Source organism: Limulus polyphemus, unplaced genomic scaffold (assembly GCF_000517525.1).
Source record: "Limulus polyphemus unplaced genomic scaffold, Limulus_polyphemus-2.1.2 Scaffold4967, whole genome shotgun sequence".
Lineage (NCBI taxonomy): Eukaryota > Metazoa > Arthropoda > Merostomata > Xiphosura > Limulidae > Limulus > Limulus polyphemus.
The window spans coordinates 17605-34188 of NW_013670577.1; the positions used below are offsets into that span (position 1 = coordinate 17605).

General features: G+C 35.3%; 1 pseudogene; it reads left to right on the forward strand.

The window, feature by feature from the left end:
* Positions 1-16584, forward strand: part of LOC106471925 — a 69672-nt pseudogene that overhangs the window by 11269 nt on the left and 41819 nt on the right.

Genomic DNA, 16584 nt, shown 5'->3' on the forward strand with positions numbered 1-16584 from the left:
TAGTTGGTTCTTAAAATCAGCTATAATTAGTTGGTTCTTAAAATCAGCTATAATTGGTTGGTTCTTAAAATCAGCTATGATTAGTTGGTTCTTAAAATCAGCTATAATTAGTTGGTTCTTAAAATCAACTATGATTGGTTGGTTCTTAAAATCAGCTATGATTAGTTGGCTCTTAAAATCAACAATGATTAGTTGGTTCTTAAAATCAGCTATGATTAGTTGGTTCTTAAAATCAGCTATGATTGGTTGATTCTTAAAATCAGCTATGATTGGTTGGTTCTTAAAATCAGCTATGATTGGTTGGTTCTTAAAATCAGCTATGATTGGTTGGTTCTTAAAATCAACTATGATTAGTTGGCTCTTAAAATCAACTATAATTAGTTGGTTCTTAAAATCAGCTATGATTAGTTGGTTTTTAAAATCAGCTATGATTGGTTGGTTCTTAAAATCAGTTATGATTTGTTGGTTCTTAAAATAGCTATGATTAGTTGGTTCTTAAAATCAGCTATGATTAGTTGGTTCTTAAAATCAGCTATGATTAGTTGGTTCTTAAAATCAGCTATGATTAGTTGGTTCTTAAAATCAACTATGATTAGTTGGTTCTTAAAATCAGCTATGATTAGTTGGTTCTTAAAATCAGCTATGATTAGTTGGTTCTTTTAGGCATCCGCTGTAAATACATAACACATCTCTTCGTTGTGTTCCAATCACGTTATCGGAACTCTTTCTATTCCACCTGTGCTACTTTTGTAGATTAGTCCTGCAAGACCTTCTCTACAAGTGTCATGTCAAACTGGGCAGTGGCTGTCCATTTCATCTTTGTTCATCATGAAGATTGCTTAAATCATCCATAAAAAGAATCCGACTCACGTTTTTCTTAACTAAACATCAAGAAAACTAAATTAAGATTAGGCTAAGTTGAAAAATATTTTTATATATTTGTTTAAAAAGTTAACTTCGTACCACATGTGTTTTATGAACAAATTTTGTAACTCTATTATTATTATTATTTCTGCTTGGTAGTCATAGAATTTTGCATCAGTGAACGATAAGGATGTATCAAAGTAGCTGCGACGAAGAAATAAAGAATTAAAATAAAAGCTACTGTACGTGGACTCTTCTTATTTTATACTTGGTGTAAAGTTTAGATTATACATTCTAATATATACGACATTTGACCTCTGAATATTTTCAAAATAAAGACTATCCCAAATTGCTGACTGTGTGACCCATATAATTACCCGAACAATGATGGTATTCTAACTTTAGACAGTGTAATTCTAATTATTATTTTTTCATAAATAAAAGTTCCCTCCCGGTGTGACAGCAGTAAGCCTGCGGACTTAGAACGCTAATGTTCGGGGTTCGATTCCCCACGGTGGATACAGCAGATAGCCCAATGTGGCTTTGATCTAATACAAACCAACAAATTGTAATTAACTTATACTATTCGCTGAATTAATTTTCCACTGGGTTTCCCACTTCATATTAGAATGGGTTATGTTTTGCCTTGACTTTACGAAGTGCCAGAAGTTTGCGATCCCTTACTCGAGGGTTATAGTCTGCAATCAATACCCGGGCATCGGCAGAATATAACCATGGAGAATGCGCAGTTAAATTATGTTAATCACTCTTTAAAAAAAAAATCAAAGGGCCCACCTCCTGCCTCTTGACCGTTCCCCTCACCATTATGCTTTCTCCAACAATTTGTATCGGAGAAGAATACAGCAGAAACACGTGCCTCTAGTCATTTTCTCTATATATTTTTAAACTACCATCAATCATGCTTTCTTTTTTGGCAACTGACATTTTACTTTCTCATAAGTTTCCTTCACATGAAAATCAAATGTTGAAAACTGTTAATCAGTTACCATCAGTCAGAGACCACATTTTTCCATGAGGCAAATGGAATCCTTTTCTACTGCCAAAGTTGATATAATTTTTGATGGCACATGTCTTTCAATAGTTTACCAAATAATCGGACTTTGATAACGATGTTTCTGCTAGACTAGCACCTACTATTATACCCCTTTGAAAGTCAAAGAGATCCTTGTTGTTACCAATTTTATTACTATCACTCAAGCAGTGCACCTCACTCGTCCTATTTTCCTTTTGCCAATAAATGAAGTATTCTACAAGTGTGTGTCGATGTTCTAATAAAGCGGGCAGTCGGCTGAAATAGGGTTCAACGCTGAGAAGAAGCTAAGCCTAGCAAAGATATGTCTGTGGGCTACGAAATGATGTATTTATTTCATTTAAAGATGTAAAATAACAATACAATTTTTGTGTTTGTTATTGCGATATTACGTTTCAACAAATTTCATATCTATTTATCATTTAGTTAGTTAATGTTTCGCCTTTCAGGGAAGCTGTGATGGTAGGAATTATTGAATATATGACTAAGAAACCTAATATGATTTTTGGGTCATTCTCGGTGTTCTTAAATACCCAAATACCAGAAATATACGTGACAAGAGCATCAGAATTTACTTGACAACCATGTATTCTGATTAACATGCTTATCAGAATGGAAAATTGTTTATTTTCATGGTTTCTTAACATTTTGTGTGTAGAGCGGAAATGACCCATTGGTAGCATGCTTAAACTATGAATGCGAGGATTCGTGGTCTGCACTTTGGAGTCGTGTGTGCGTTATAAGTGAGATAGTCAAATCTCGGTATTCGGTCAGACAACAGTAGGTCAAGTTCTGGCAGTGGACGTTATAGATTAGCTGCCTTCCCTCTAGTCTATCATATCAAAATTAGGGACGGCTATGTTTAAATAGTTATTTAACTAGTTTTTGAGAAAATTCTGAAAATTTTTTTTTTAATGAACATCCTTGAAATGTGAAGTATTCCTAGCACTTATAGTTTTTCATTGTTAGTTCTAGTTATGTAAAAGATACCGCTGGTAAAACATCACAAAAATATGATAAGACTTTTTGTCCATCAAGTCAGTTTTTCTTCTATCAATGCTATGAAATTAGTGAATAAATGAAACTTGTCTCCTTTCAGTCCCCCCCCCCAGTGGCACAGCGGTATGTCTGCAGACTTACAACGCTAGAAACTGGGTTTCGATACCCGTGGTGGGCAGAGCACAGATAGCCCATTGTGTAGCTTTGTGCTTAACTTCAAACAAACAAATAAGTCTCCTTTCATATTCATTATTGACCTGTTGCTTAAAACTTTGACGTCATTTCTGTTGCACAACTCTGGAGTCTAGTTATGTATTCAATACATTGTGGAGATTGAATTCAGTTTTATTCAAACTTTTAATAATCCAATGGTCATACCAGTAATACAAGTGTATAATTCGAATCAAGTTGAATTACTGTATTTAATCATTAATCAAAAAAAGGTTCGACTGGTATGAAGTTAAGAAACGATGTTGATACCAGTGTCACACTGCTCAAAAATTAAAGTCTATTTTACTATCCTTATCTTTATCAATTCAGGCTGTAAAAGTGATGAGGTAAAAGAAATAAATAGATAAATGTTGTACTGCATTGACAGGAGAGTACTCAAAGAAATCGCCAGGGTGAGTTCTTCTTGTTGTTTTCTTTGTGCAAAGCTACACAATAAGCTATCTGCACTCTGTCCACAACTGGGAATCGAACCCTGGATTTCAGCGTTATAAGTCCGTAAAATTACCGCTGACCCACAGGGGGACGCTAGGGTGAAACTGTGTAAAGAAGTACAAAAAATTGGTTGTTGCCACATTAACTTCAAAAAAGACCATAAGGGGGCGTGCCATTTATTCAGTTTCATTAGGTCATAGAAAAACAGGTTTATGGTGTATCTCAACTGCCAGAGCCAATCGGGGAGGAGGACAGGGGGACAGGTCCCCTTTGCAAATTTTACAATCCCATAGTTTGTTTCATTGTGTATTGATGCTACAAACTAAATGTAAAAAATGTTGGGATTCTAATAGGCTATTTCTATTACGAAAATAGTAACAAAGCTTATACAAATATTTTGCTCGAGTCTTTCCTTATCTATTTCAGATAATGGATTCATCCGAAAACGCAAACATGACTCACTCATTGCATGATCATCAGCTAAAAAAAAGAATAAAACCTTACAATTCATTTAACTATGGATATTCGAAATTTCTTTAATTAACATTACTAGCAGCTGGGCGTCATTGTTAGGAGAATGCTGCCCTCTACAGGCTAAATGGTTAGAATTAAGTAATCGCCCTTGGGTCTCACAAGATATATACACAAAATTGGCCTTATACAAGAAATAATTAAAATCTTAACATTTCTTTCTTAACCTCGCAGCTGTTTTGGATGTTAACATATGCAATACTATAGTAGCTTCGAGTTACAGTACATAAGACGAATCTTAAGTTAGGCCTAAAGTTTGTTTATTTGTTATTAAGTACAAAGCTATACGATGGACTGTCTGTACTCTGTCTACCGCGAGTATAGAAACTCGAACTTTAGTGCTGTAAGCTGTAAGACTTACCGCTGAGACACCGGAGTGGCCCTAAAGTGTAATTCTCTTATGATATTTTTTATATATAGATTTTAAGGAGCTATAAAATATAAGAATTTTTTTATATTTTGTTTTGGAATTACTTTAAAAGGTCACAAAACTGACCTCACTCTGTACAAACACTTGAACACATTGTTATCCGTTACTATGGTGTAACCATAGATACATCAACTGAAAGAAGGATTAAGATAAAGTGGTACTATGGAAATAAAATCTTAATGTGTTTTCTCTCTTGATCCACTTAAAATTTTATGATTCCAATTCTCTCTTGGACTTGGGACTTGTTAATTATGAGCTGGAGGAGGCAGAATGTTGTGTGATTTCACTTCCCTAGAATAGTAGAAAGTCGTACCAAAATGTATAATGTGAGTGAGGTAGACAAAGTATCGTCCACTTTAGAAGAGACTGTTTAATAAATTCTGGTTCATTCCTGCTATTATAATGGCATTAGGCCTACTGAAATTACAACGTGTCAGTTCTTTATCAAGAATAGTTAGAATTTTAAATTTGGTCGAAATTAAACCAAGTATTTCTTACCTGCTAGCGTTACTATCAGATGTAATGTTTTTCACATTATTTCTGATTCTAGATATGACTTCAGGATGTAAACAAGGCCTGATAGTTCATGTTAAGGAAAATTCTTATATTCTCCTGAAAGTGTAGAGGAGCGAACGAACAACGTGATTATTAGGCCTACAAAACCCAGACTGTCTGGAATATAGAGCCTGTTAAGAGGTAGAAGAAAACAATGTGTTTTTAACATGTTCAAAGTTTTCAGGAAATACATCTCTAGGACATTGTATTATTATCCATTGTTACGTTCTGGTGTGTTGACCAAGTCAGAAATCTTCTAGCCAACAAACAAAACAATGACCAAGATAACCTACCACTGGAACTATCTTGAACTCAGCTCTAGTCCAGTTTATATAACAAGATGCTAGGAACCAACTCACACGAACTGGCTGAAGAAGAATATCATACCTACACGGTGGTTAAAGTAAGTACTAAAAACAACCGAATAGTTAGAGTAAGTACTAAAACAACCGAATGGTTAGAGTAAATACTAAAACAACTGAATGGTTAGAGTAAGTACTAAAACAACCGAATGGTTAGAGTAAGTACTCAAACAACTGAATGGTTAGAGTCAGTACTAAAACAACCGAATGGTTAGAGTAAGTACTAAAACAACCGAATGGTTAGAGTAAGTACTAAAACAACCGAATGGTTAGAGTAAGTACTAAAACAACCGAATAGTTAGAGTAAATACTAAAACAAACAAATAGTTAGAGTAAGTACTAAAACAACCGAATGGTTAGAGTAAGTATTAGAATAACCGAATGGTTAGAGTAAGTACTAAAACAACCGAATGGTTAGAGTAAGTACTAAAATAACCGAATGGTTAGAGTAAGTACTAAAACAACCGAATGGTTAGAGTCAGTACTAAAATAACCGAATGGTTAGAGTAAGTACTAAAACAACCGAATTTTTTTGTAATGTGTTAAGCTTCGAATTTTTTGTTTCGTAAGTTCTTCGTCTATAGCAATACATACTCATCTATAGATTAGATTAGATAGATAGATATAATGATTATGACGATTATGAGGATCTAAAGTTTACCAGATATATGAGAGAATCGTTCGTTTTATTCATAAAAATGTTGGATTTTGTAGAGGTTGTTTGAAAACTATAATATTCTGCCTGAATCGGTTTTCTCAGAAACTAGGATTTCTTTCATTTCTCAATCTTTCAACAATACGATAACAGTAATTTGATTAAAATATCTATCACTGTATAGTTTGTATTGCGAAGATCTATGAATAACGTCCTTAAACAGAATAATGCTTACAACAGCTTCATTTAGGGTTAGTCCGGATACGCTGTTTAAATAGTGACGGAAGCATTTTTGAACACCTTCTGTGACTAATTTTGAAACCCCCTGTCGAGCCTTTCCAAAATAAAACGTATAATTCTCAATGTGCTTCTTCAAACGCTAAAAATTGAGTTTCGATACAGATAGCCCATTGCGTAGCTTTGTGCTTAAGAACAAACAAGTGTTTCAAATATGGAGTTTTTCTTCATAATTGCTCAATATATATATTATATTTGACTAATTTTGAACTAAAGATAATATAAATTTATGTTAGTTATATCATGTTCGATTCGAGACTGATGATATATTTTTGTTATGGGTTTATGCTACATGCTATAGGACAAAAATTCAATTTTCTACAAAGAAAAAACATTGTTGGATACCCTAGTTCAGTGGTTCCCAAACTCTTTTAGTCTAAGGCTCCCTTGATGTGAATAAAAAAGTTTGAAGTCCCCAACCTATAAAAATGCCTTAAGAATGGGGGACTTCAAGCTTTTTTAATGTGATTTTAAAATGTCCCCTCCTCCACTACTTTAGTATGATGATTGAAAAACAGTGCCGTAGTAAAAAAAAATAAAATCTCCTTTCGACATACTGTATCATTTGATTAATCCAACATAATTTTTATCTACTTATTGTTTATTTAGAATTAAAATTAATTCAGCATCGGCCCATTTTTTGGCCGCGGCTCCCACTTTTTTAAAACATGACCTTAGTAGATTCACTAAATGCGACGAAGATAGATAGGCGTATTTTTCTTGTTACATTTCAGGATACGCGTTACTACTTTTCGTGAATGTCATGTTTTCAACATCATGAACGAGAGTGTGTGTGTAATAATAACATCCGTTTCCGGTCACGTAACACTGTAGGTATATCAAAAGGCGAATATAACAGTCCATGAACCTCAAAATCGCTCGAGCATTTTTTTTTTTGCAAGCGGTCTTGTTTCATGAAAGGATGTCGACAAATTCTGTTATCTTTGTGTTCCTTATTCAAGAAATTTGTTATCTTTTATTACGTTAGCCACATAATATCCTCATACAATGATGCAAAACAGTGTTGTTAAGCTGTTACTGTTGCTTTTTAGCGCGAAACGATACGCTGGGCAACCTTAGAGGACTCAAACCCTGAATTTTAACCTTTGTGAGCCCACGAACCTACCACTAATCCCCCCCCCCCGAGGATCTCATTATTAAGCATGGATAAAAGCCTATTAAGGGTCACCAGTATGTATAAAACGTAAATACAATCGAATATAGATACGCTATGTAAAGGTATATACGTTACTACTTGTACGTATCTCGTGTTGCGATGAATTTTCGCTTTTATATAATATGGAATATTTTAAAAGCTTTGGTCTAAAGATTTAAAAAAAAACTACGCAAGCTCACATAGGCTGAAACTTGAATTCTCAGTGAGTTATAAGTTAGACATGACATATTAAAAATGATGTCGATTTAGCGTAATACTGTTCTTCAAAGCTAAGACATAGCAATGGAAATTGTAGTTATAGCAACCAGAACGTGTAAAGTATTGTATGTATGTTTCTCCCCCAATAAAAACATTAATTCAGAAAATAAAAAATAAAAGATTCAACTCGACCTTCAAGTTAAGTAAAGTATCATACGCTTGAAAACTGTGCAAGTGAGGTTAAAAATCATTGACATAAAGTTTGATTATTTTACTGTTGTGTTTTTTTTTCGGTGAAGCACAATGCTACACAATGGGCTATATGTACTATACGCACTACATGTATCGAAACCCAGTTTCTAGCATTGTAAGCCCACAGACTTATCACTGGGACAATGTAGGGGACTTTAGAAAATGATACCTTTAGATTTAACATGAGTTTGAGAAGTTTGAAATCGAATCGGTTGACTGTATTGATAACTAGATATTCCTTCTTTGTTTAAAAATTACATAAGATAAGTAAAGCATTGCGCTGTCTCTCGGCGGGACAACGGTAAGTCTACGGAATTCAACGCTAAACTCCGAGGTTCGATTCCCCGCCGTGGACACAGAAAATAGCCCCATTTGGCTTTGCCCTAAAACAAAGCATTACTAAATATGAAACCAACCGCAACTAAAAAGATAATTTAACGTATATAATGAGTATTATGCTAATGCTTGGCAATGATCGGATAACTTTAAATTTTGACCGAGTGTGACCCAGTGGTTTGCATTTCGGACTATGGACCTACATATCCGTTGCTCGTGTTCTGCAGTTTGGAGTCGTGGGAACGTTATAAAAGTAACGGTCAAATCCTACTATTCAGTCAAACAAATTGGCGTTGTGTGCTGTTGACTATTTGCCTTACCTCTAATTTATCAGTTCAAAATTCTGAATGGCAGAATATCCGACAACAAACAAACAAACCTTTAGTGCGTTGTTTTATTACTCGTTGTGGTACAGTAAGCCTTCATAAAACGTCCTTATTAAAACTCGAGGGATTTCGAAAGGGCAGCCTCTTCTGCTTCTTCAAGCAGAAGATTTTACAAAACCTTCTGTTTTACATTTTACACAAAACAGTCCAACAGATTATTTGTTTGTTTGTGTTTGAATTTCGCGCAAAGCTACACGAGGGCTATCTGCGCTAGCCGTCCCTAATTTAGCAATGTAAGACTAGAGGGAAGGCAGCTATTCATCACCACCCACCGCCAACTCTTGGGCTACTCTCTTACCAACGAATAGTGGGATTGACCGTCACATTATAACGCCCCCCACGGCTGAAAGGGCGAGCATGTTTAGTGAGACGGGGATTCGATCCCGCAATCCTCAGATTGCGAGTCGAACGCGCCAACCACCAGTCCAACAGAAGCTGTGTTCACCAAGTATAAAACATAATTTATATGGCGAATAATTGACTAGATTACTAGAATCATTTACCAATTTACCATCTAACGAGGAGGTACATAGAAGGTTGACTTTGTTGTTGTACAACTCGGAGAAACAATAATAACATTGGATAGAGTGGCGTCGAAATATTTCAAAAGCTGTTTGGTGTTCCGAAATTTTACATTAGAGTCAGGCAGTGGTCAGTGGTCACTCATATCAACCTTGGCTCAAGATTTATAAAATAAACAAGTTCTTGTTACGAAACACGTTGGTGGATATGAGACATTGGTGTGACTATTAGCATCAGTAGTGTAGTAAAATGTTTATTGATATCTTACAATTAGCAGTGGAGCAGTAAAATGTTTATTGGTATCTTACAATTAGGAGTAGTACAGTAAAATGTTTATTGGTATCTTACAATTAGTAGTAGTGCAGTAAAATGTTTATTGGTATCTTACTATTAGCAGTAGTACAGTCAAATGTTTATTGGTATTATACAATTAGCAGTAGTGCAGTAAAATGTTAGTGATATGATACAATTAGCAGTAGTACAGTAAAATGTTTATTGATATCTTACAATTCTAGTTTTACAAGGGCTATTTTAACTCCATGAAATTCAAACAATTTTTAAAAAATGCAATTTTCAAATCTTAAACACAAGAAAACCACGTCCAGTTGTTCGTAAAATAAGGGCAATTATTTAGCTTCTGGCTTGATAGTCGCACCGGAGAATGGAAAAAGTACTTATTACTTCTAGATAGAGCAGTTCATGTATGGAAAAGGTACTTATTACTTCTAACTAGAGCAGTTCATCTATGGAAAAGGTTTTTTTACCTCTAACTCTAGAGCAGTTCATGTATTTCCAAATTATAACTCATTGATAATAAAGAAAAAAATTGGCGCTCTCTGATTTGTTGTTTTAACTGTTCGTTTTTGTTGTTGTTTTTCATGGATTTCAGGCTTCTGCTACTAACGTACACTTTGTCTTTCACTCCGTCTTTATTCAATCATTCACAACATTTTAATACATTATTTTTATTCGTAAGTTAATCATCTGAAAATGACAATAAGTGTCTTTTTTTTCCACCACACGCAAAGTTTCTAGGATAAGAAACAACCATGAATCACCCTTTCTCAACCGGAATTCTCATCATTCTTATGATACTGGCGACTGTGAGTTTCTCAAAATCGGCTAATTCAACCTATCATTGTAAGTATAATATAGTTAGCATTATTATGCACGAGATTATTTTGTGTTAACTTTGTGACGTACCCTTCAGGAATTGAAAACGATGAAGTATCTAAGTGTCGATCGAAGTAACAAGTTGACCTCAATATCATGTTGTATTCTTGTAATTATCCGTAATGTTATGGAAACGAAGGAAGATCACGTGCTATTATACGGTATTTTAACGATATAATTCAACCTTATAGTTCGCCCCCCCTTCTGATGACTCAACGGTAAGTCTGAGGGCTTTCAACGCTAAAAATCGGATTTCCATATCCTTGATGGGCAGAGCACAGATAGCCCATTGTGTAACTTTTTACTTAACAACTAACAAGCAACCTTACAGTTCAACTCAGATTTGGTAGTGTGATATACATATATATATATATGTGTGTGTGTGTGTGTGTATATATATATATGTTTGTTTTGTTTGTTTTTGAATTTCGCGCAAAGCTACACGAGGACTATCTGTGCTAGCCGTCCCTAATTTAGCAGTGTAAGACTAGAGGGAAGGCAGCTAGTCATCACCATCCATCGCTAACTCTTGGGCTACTCTTTTACCAACGAATAGTGGGATTGACCGTCACATTATAATGCCCCCATGGCTGAAAGGGCAAGCATCTTTGGTGCGACTGGGATTCGAACCCGCGACCCGTAGATTGCGAGTCGAGCGCCCTAACCACCTGGCCATGCCGGGCCACGAGTGACGAACTACTAGTTGATGGTGCAAACTACTGGTTGATATTACGAACTACTGTTTGATGGTACTAGCTACTGGTTGATGGTGCAAACTACTGGTTGATATTACGAACTACTGGTTGATGATGCAAACTACTGGTTGATATTACGAACTACTGGTCAATGGTGCAAACTGCTGGTTGATATTACTGGTTAATGGTACGATCTACTACTGTTTGATGGTACTATATACTGTTTGATGGTACTAGCTACTGGTTGGTAATACGAACTACTGGTTGATAGTACGAACTACTGTTTGATGGTACTATATACTGTTTGATGGTACTAGCTACTGGTTGGTAATACGAACTACTGGTTGATATTACGAACTACTGGTCAATGGTGCAAACTGCTGGTTGATATTACTGGTTAATGGTACGATCTACTACTGTTTGATGGTACTAGCTACTGGTTGGTAATACGAACTACTGTTTGATGGTACTATATACTGTTTGATGGTACTAGCTACTGGTTGGTAATACGAACTACTGGTTGATAGTCAGGTGTTATTATACTATACTACAATGATGTTCCGGATCCCGTGTTATCCTTGGAACACTGTGATTTTGTAACAATCTTCTGCGAAGGACAGGGAGAATCGATCTTAGACAAGTAACCCATGGTACCAAGGCCCATATCTACAGCCACCACTGCATTAGAATATTCTAATTGTTATTATAAAATGCTATTAGCCATCTCTAATTATCATATAGAGTCTAGTTGGTTGGTATATTGATGATATTAATCAAACTGACTAAAAATGTTACAGAAAGTTGTCTTAATTATTAATCTCAAACTTTTTAAAATTATAGGTTGATATTTAATCAGAAATACTTAATAATTAATAACTAACGACAGAACAACGAGACGAAATGCAGTGAATATTCAGCCTGGGGTCGTTCATCCACCTAGATCACATGAGTTTTCATCACCTCTGTAGGTTTCGGTTACGGACCCACGCTGAAACTCCTGTACTGTTTCAAATTTATCTACAATTTTCTTTATCGTTCAGTGCTAAAAGTCAACTGTAACTCTCTTCCAAACATTTTGTGTCAGGTGTATCAGAGTATATCTTTTTGCAATGATATAGTCTGTTGCTCTCCCGTTTTATGTCCACACGTGAAAAATGATATAGTCCGTTGCTCTCCCGTTTTATGTCCACACGTGTAAACAATACTCTTTTCTGGCATTCTCTAAGTATATTACGTTTTATTTAACTTAAGTAACACGCTCCTGGCGCTGAGTCTTAAATATGCACACTGACACACATGTGATAATGTTTGAGTTAATGTTGAGTCCTACAGAGTGTAGTGTGATACGTATGTAATCATGTTTGTGTTAATGTTGAATCTTACAGAATGTAGTGTGATACATATGTGATAATATTTGAGTTAATGTTGAATCGTATAGAGTGTAGTGTGATACATGTGTAATCATGTTTGAGTTAATGTTGAATCTTACAGAGTCTAGTGTGATACATATGTGATAACATTTGAGTTAACGTTGAGTCTTACAGAGTCTAGTGTGATACATGTGTGATAACATTTGAGTTAACGTTGAGTCTTACAGAGTCTAGTGTGATACATGTGTGATAACATTTGAGTTAACGTTGAGTCTTACAGAGTCTAGTGTGATACATGTGTAATAACATTTGAGTTAACGTTGAGTCTTACAGAGTCTAGTGTGATACATATGTGATAATATTTGAGTTAATGTTGAGTCTTATAGAGAGTACTGTGATACAGACGTAATTAGATTTGAGTCAACATTGAGTCTTACACACTGTACTGTGATACAGACGTTATGATAGAAGGGTAAGTAGGGGTGAGGGATAATCAGCTTGCACATTTCGGCCGTGAATCTTATGACAATTAGTCTAACTTGGATCACCGTTTAACTTAATGCTGTCGTGATATCTGAAAAAAAAATATTCTGACAAGTTATTCTTGTACTACTTTTTCTCATTATGATTATCAGATGCGTATTAGTACAAAGTTGTTTCACTAAACAAGTCCGTGTATTTGAAATATTTTGTTGTAAACTTTGTGTCTTCTTATCTGGTGAGCAAAAAAAAAATATTTTTTTTTTTGTTCAATGAATTTTTCACGTGGCTGAACGTTCCTGCAAGAAATAGGATCTGATGTAGTCACGCGCATTCATGCCAGGGTTTCGGTTTTGTTTGATTTAGTTCACATCACTTATTCGCTATGCCGTGTAGGTTATGTAATAATTCTGTCGTGCGTATTTTGGCTCTTAGCTTCGTTTTTGTACACTTTTATTATTAAAACAACTTGAAAATAATTTGTTGTTTTCTAACACACATGTGGTAACTCAAAATAACCTGTATTATCACAAACAGAGCAGAACAGGCTAAATTACTGTTTATTTGTTTGTGTTTAAGGGCAAAGCTACACAATGGAGTATTTGCGCTGTGACCACCACGGGCATCGAAACACGAGTCTCAAGGTCTAATCCCTAAAGCTTACCGCTGAGCTACTGGGATTCCTATATTACTAATATTCATATTCTACGTTGTTCATTTTCAGAATATTAAAGTTAAACTTAATCAAACATCGTTTTATGAATGTCACTAATTCTTGTTGTTTTTTTTGTGTGTGCTTATAAAATTCTCAAATGCTTAGAGAAATCCTCATTCAACTCGTTAATTTTATATCTGAGGGTCGCGGGTTCGAATCCCCGTCCCACCAAACATGCTCGCCCTTTCAGCAGTGGGAGCGTTATAATGGTACGGCCAATCACACTATTCATTGATAAAAGAGTAGCCCAAGAGTTGGCGGTGGATTGTGATGACTTGCTGCCTTCCCTCTAATCTTACACTACTAAATTAGGGACGGCTAGCGCACATGGCTCTCGTGTAGCTTTGCGCGAAATTCAACAAACAAACCAAACCTTATTCAATTGCAACAAAAGCTCTTTTTATTTTATTAAGTATTAGGCTGGAAATAAACAGATACTAAAAAAATATGTCTTACTACGAGCTTGAGGAGAGCGTGAAATGTAAAAGAAAATGAAATTATGAAACTATGATTTAATTTAAGATATGACACCATATACTGATATGGAAAAAATCCTTAAAAGACGATATTATGATGGCTTATATGGATCTGGGGATATGAAAACAAATATAAAAATTAGATAATTTATGTGGGATTCATAATAATATTTGATATGACGTTGAATTTTACGGAGTATACACTGATACATATATGATAATATTTGAGTTAATGTTCAGTTTCACAAATTGATATTGGTATGATAACTTTAACAGCTATTTCACACTAATGTCATCGCTTTTTTTTCGACCATACCAACTCAGTTTTACAGCTGTTATGCCCTTTTATAAATGAACTTAATTAATCCTTCATTATACGTTAAAAAATAAATATAATTGTATAATTTAGGCTTTTTTTTTAGTAACTACTAATGTATTTTTCTCAAAATAACATGCCGAATATATCAATCTGTATGTCTCTAATTTCTTTCTCTGTAAGTAAACGTTAGCATTCTTATATTATATAAATAACCAGCATTTACTAATTCTGTCATTTCCAGTTTACCATTTTAAAAATATGTAATATTTAAGAGCCTGGTATGGCCGAATAGCTGGGACAGTCCACTCACAATCTGCGTGTCACAGGATCGAATCCTGTCACCTAACATGCTCGCCCTTTCAGTCGTGAGGGCGTTATAACGTTACGGTCAATCTTTGCTTTCGTTCGGTGGATGATGTTGACTATCTGTTTTCGCACTAGTCAAAATTAGGGACGGCCAACACAAAATTCAACAAACCAAATAAACATAAAACATTTTATGGATTTCAACATTCATCAAATACTTTTTTTTTTGTGCCTTGCGATGACGCACTGGAAACAATATACGTAAGAATTTTATAACTTTCATTAAGTTTATAAATGATAACATCCATAGAGCTCATCGTGATGCAAAATTCCGTTGTCAGAGTTGATGTTGAACAAGTAAGCTCTAATCCTATATTTAAGTGAGAGTTTCCTTACGTTGATTTTCATTGTATTTGTTTTCTTTGCTTAGGGAAAACTCTGAACCTTCCCAGGAAAACATGTAAAGACGCCAGTGGTAATTCAGGAGTTTGTATATTCAAGTGGGACTGCATTAAAGAAAATGGCATATTACTATCCACTTGCACTAATGGTTTTTTCTATCTCACCTGTTGTAAACTTCCATCATTGAACGTAATGGAGGAACCAATAGAAAATGTAGCATCATCTTCAAGCGGGCACCACTATACAAATCACGAACCACTAGATGGCAGTAGTGCTCTGTTTAGTCTAATATGTACGACGCCTCTCGTTACGAGGACAGATACCCAACAGGAGACTTTTAGTACCACTTCTAGTCCTCCAAATACTGCAAAACCAAAAACCCCTGTCGACCTCCAACAGGTTATAAAGAGTGGTACTTCAACCCAAGGTCTCTTCCCACCATCTCCAACCCCCCACCAGTCTTTAGTCACTCATCATTTAACTAATTTCACACTTTATAGCAATCTTTCTATTTCAAAGACTACTAACGATGCTACCAACATATTGGCAACGACGTCAAGTGCGAGCCTCACCGATTCTCATACCTCTACCAAGCCCGAGTCCAACACAGAATTAACTCATTTTAATATAACCCAAAGTGTTATCAGTAACAACAACACTGTAGTGGATAATCTCGATCCAAGCGGCTCTAACGATGAAAATGTAATTTTCGCTTCTAGCACTAAACTTGAGAATACAGCCACATCTCCAGCTTCTCAAGAGGATACAGCCCAATTCACAGAAACTAATTTTACATCTTCCACTGACAAGATACTCACAACTACACAGATAACGACTTTAAGCCCTCTCAACCACGATGTTCCAGTTGCAGGAATCCAGGCCATTTTGGTCCAGCTAGAACAGCAAGAAACTTTGGCCGAAGTCAATACAAAATTAACTTCTGAAAAATACTACTACGAAACGACCAACGACACATCGAGACCGAATGTAGAAGCAACAACACAAGATGATACTGAGAGTGACGTCGGCACCAAACTTTCCATAAATTCGGACATTATGAGTCAAAACACCTCACCAAAAGCAGCAAACTTTATAAAACTGACGTCAAGTACTCCTCCGACTATAGTTACTCCTTTAAAAACAGCCAAGCAAAAATGGGACTATAGGAAACGTAAGTACACATTCGTTAACTTATATTAAAACGTTGATCAAAAGAAATTACACACCGCCATATTTGGTAAGATATTCTAAAAGATCCTCAAAAAAGTTGATCAAAAGAAATTTCACACCGCCATATTTGGCAAGATATTCTTAAAGATCCTCAAAAAAGTTGATCAAAAGAAATTTCACACCGCCATATTTGGCAAGAT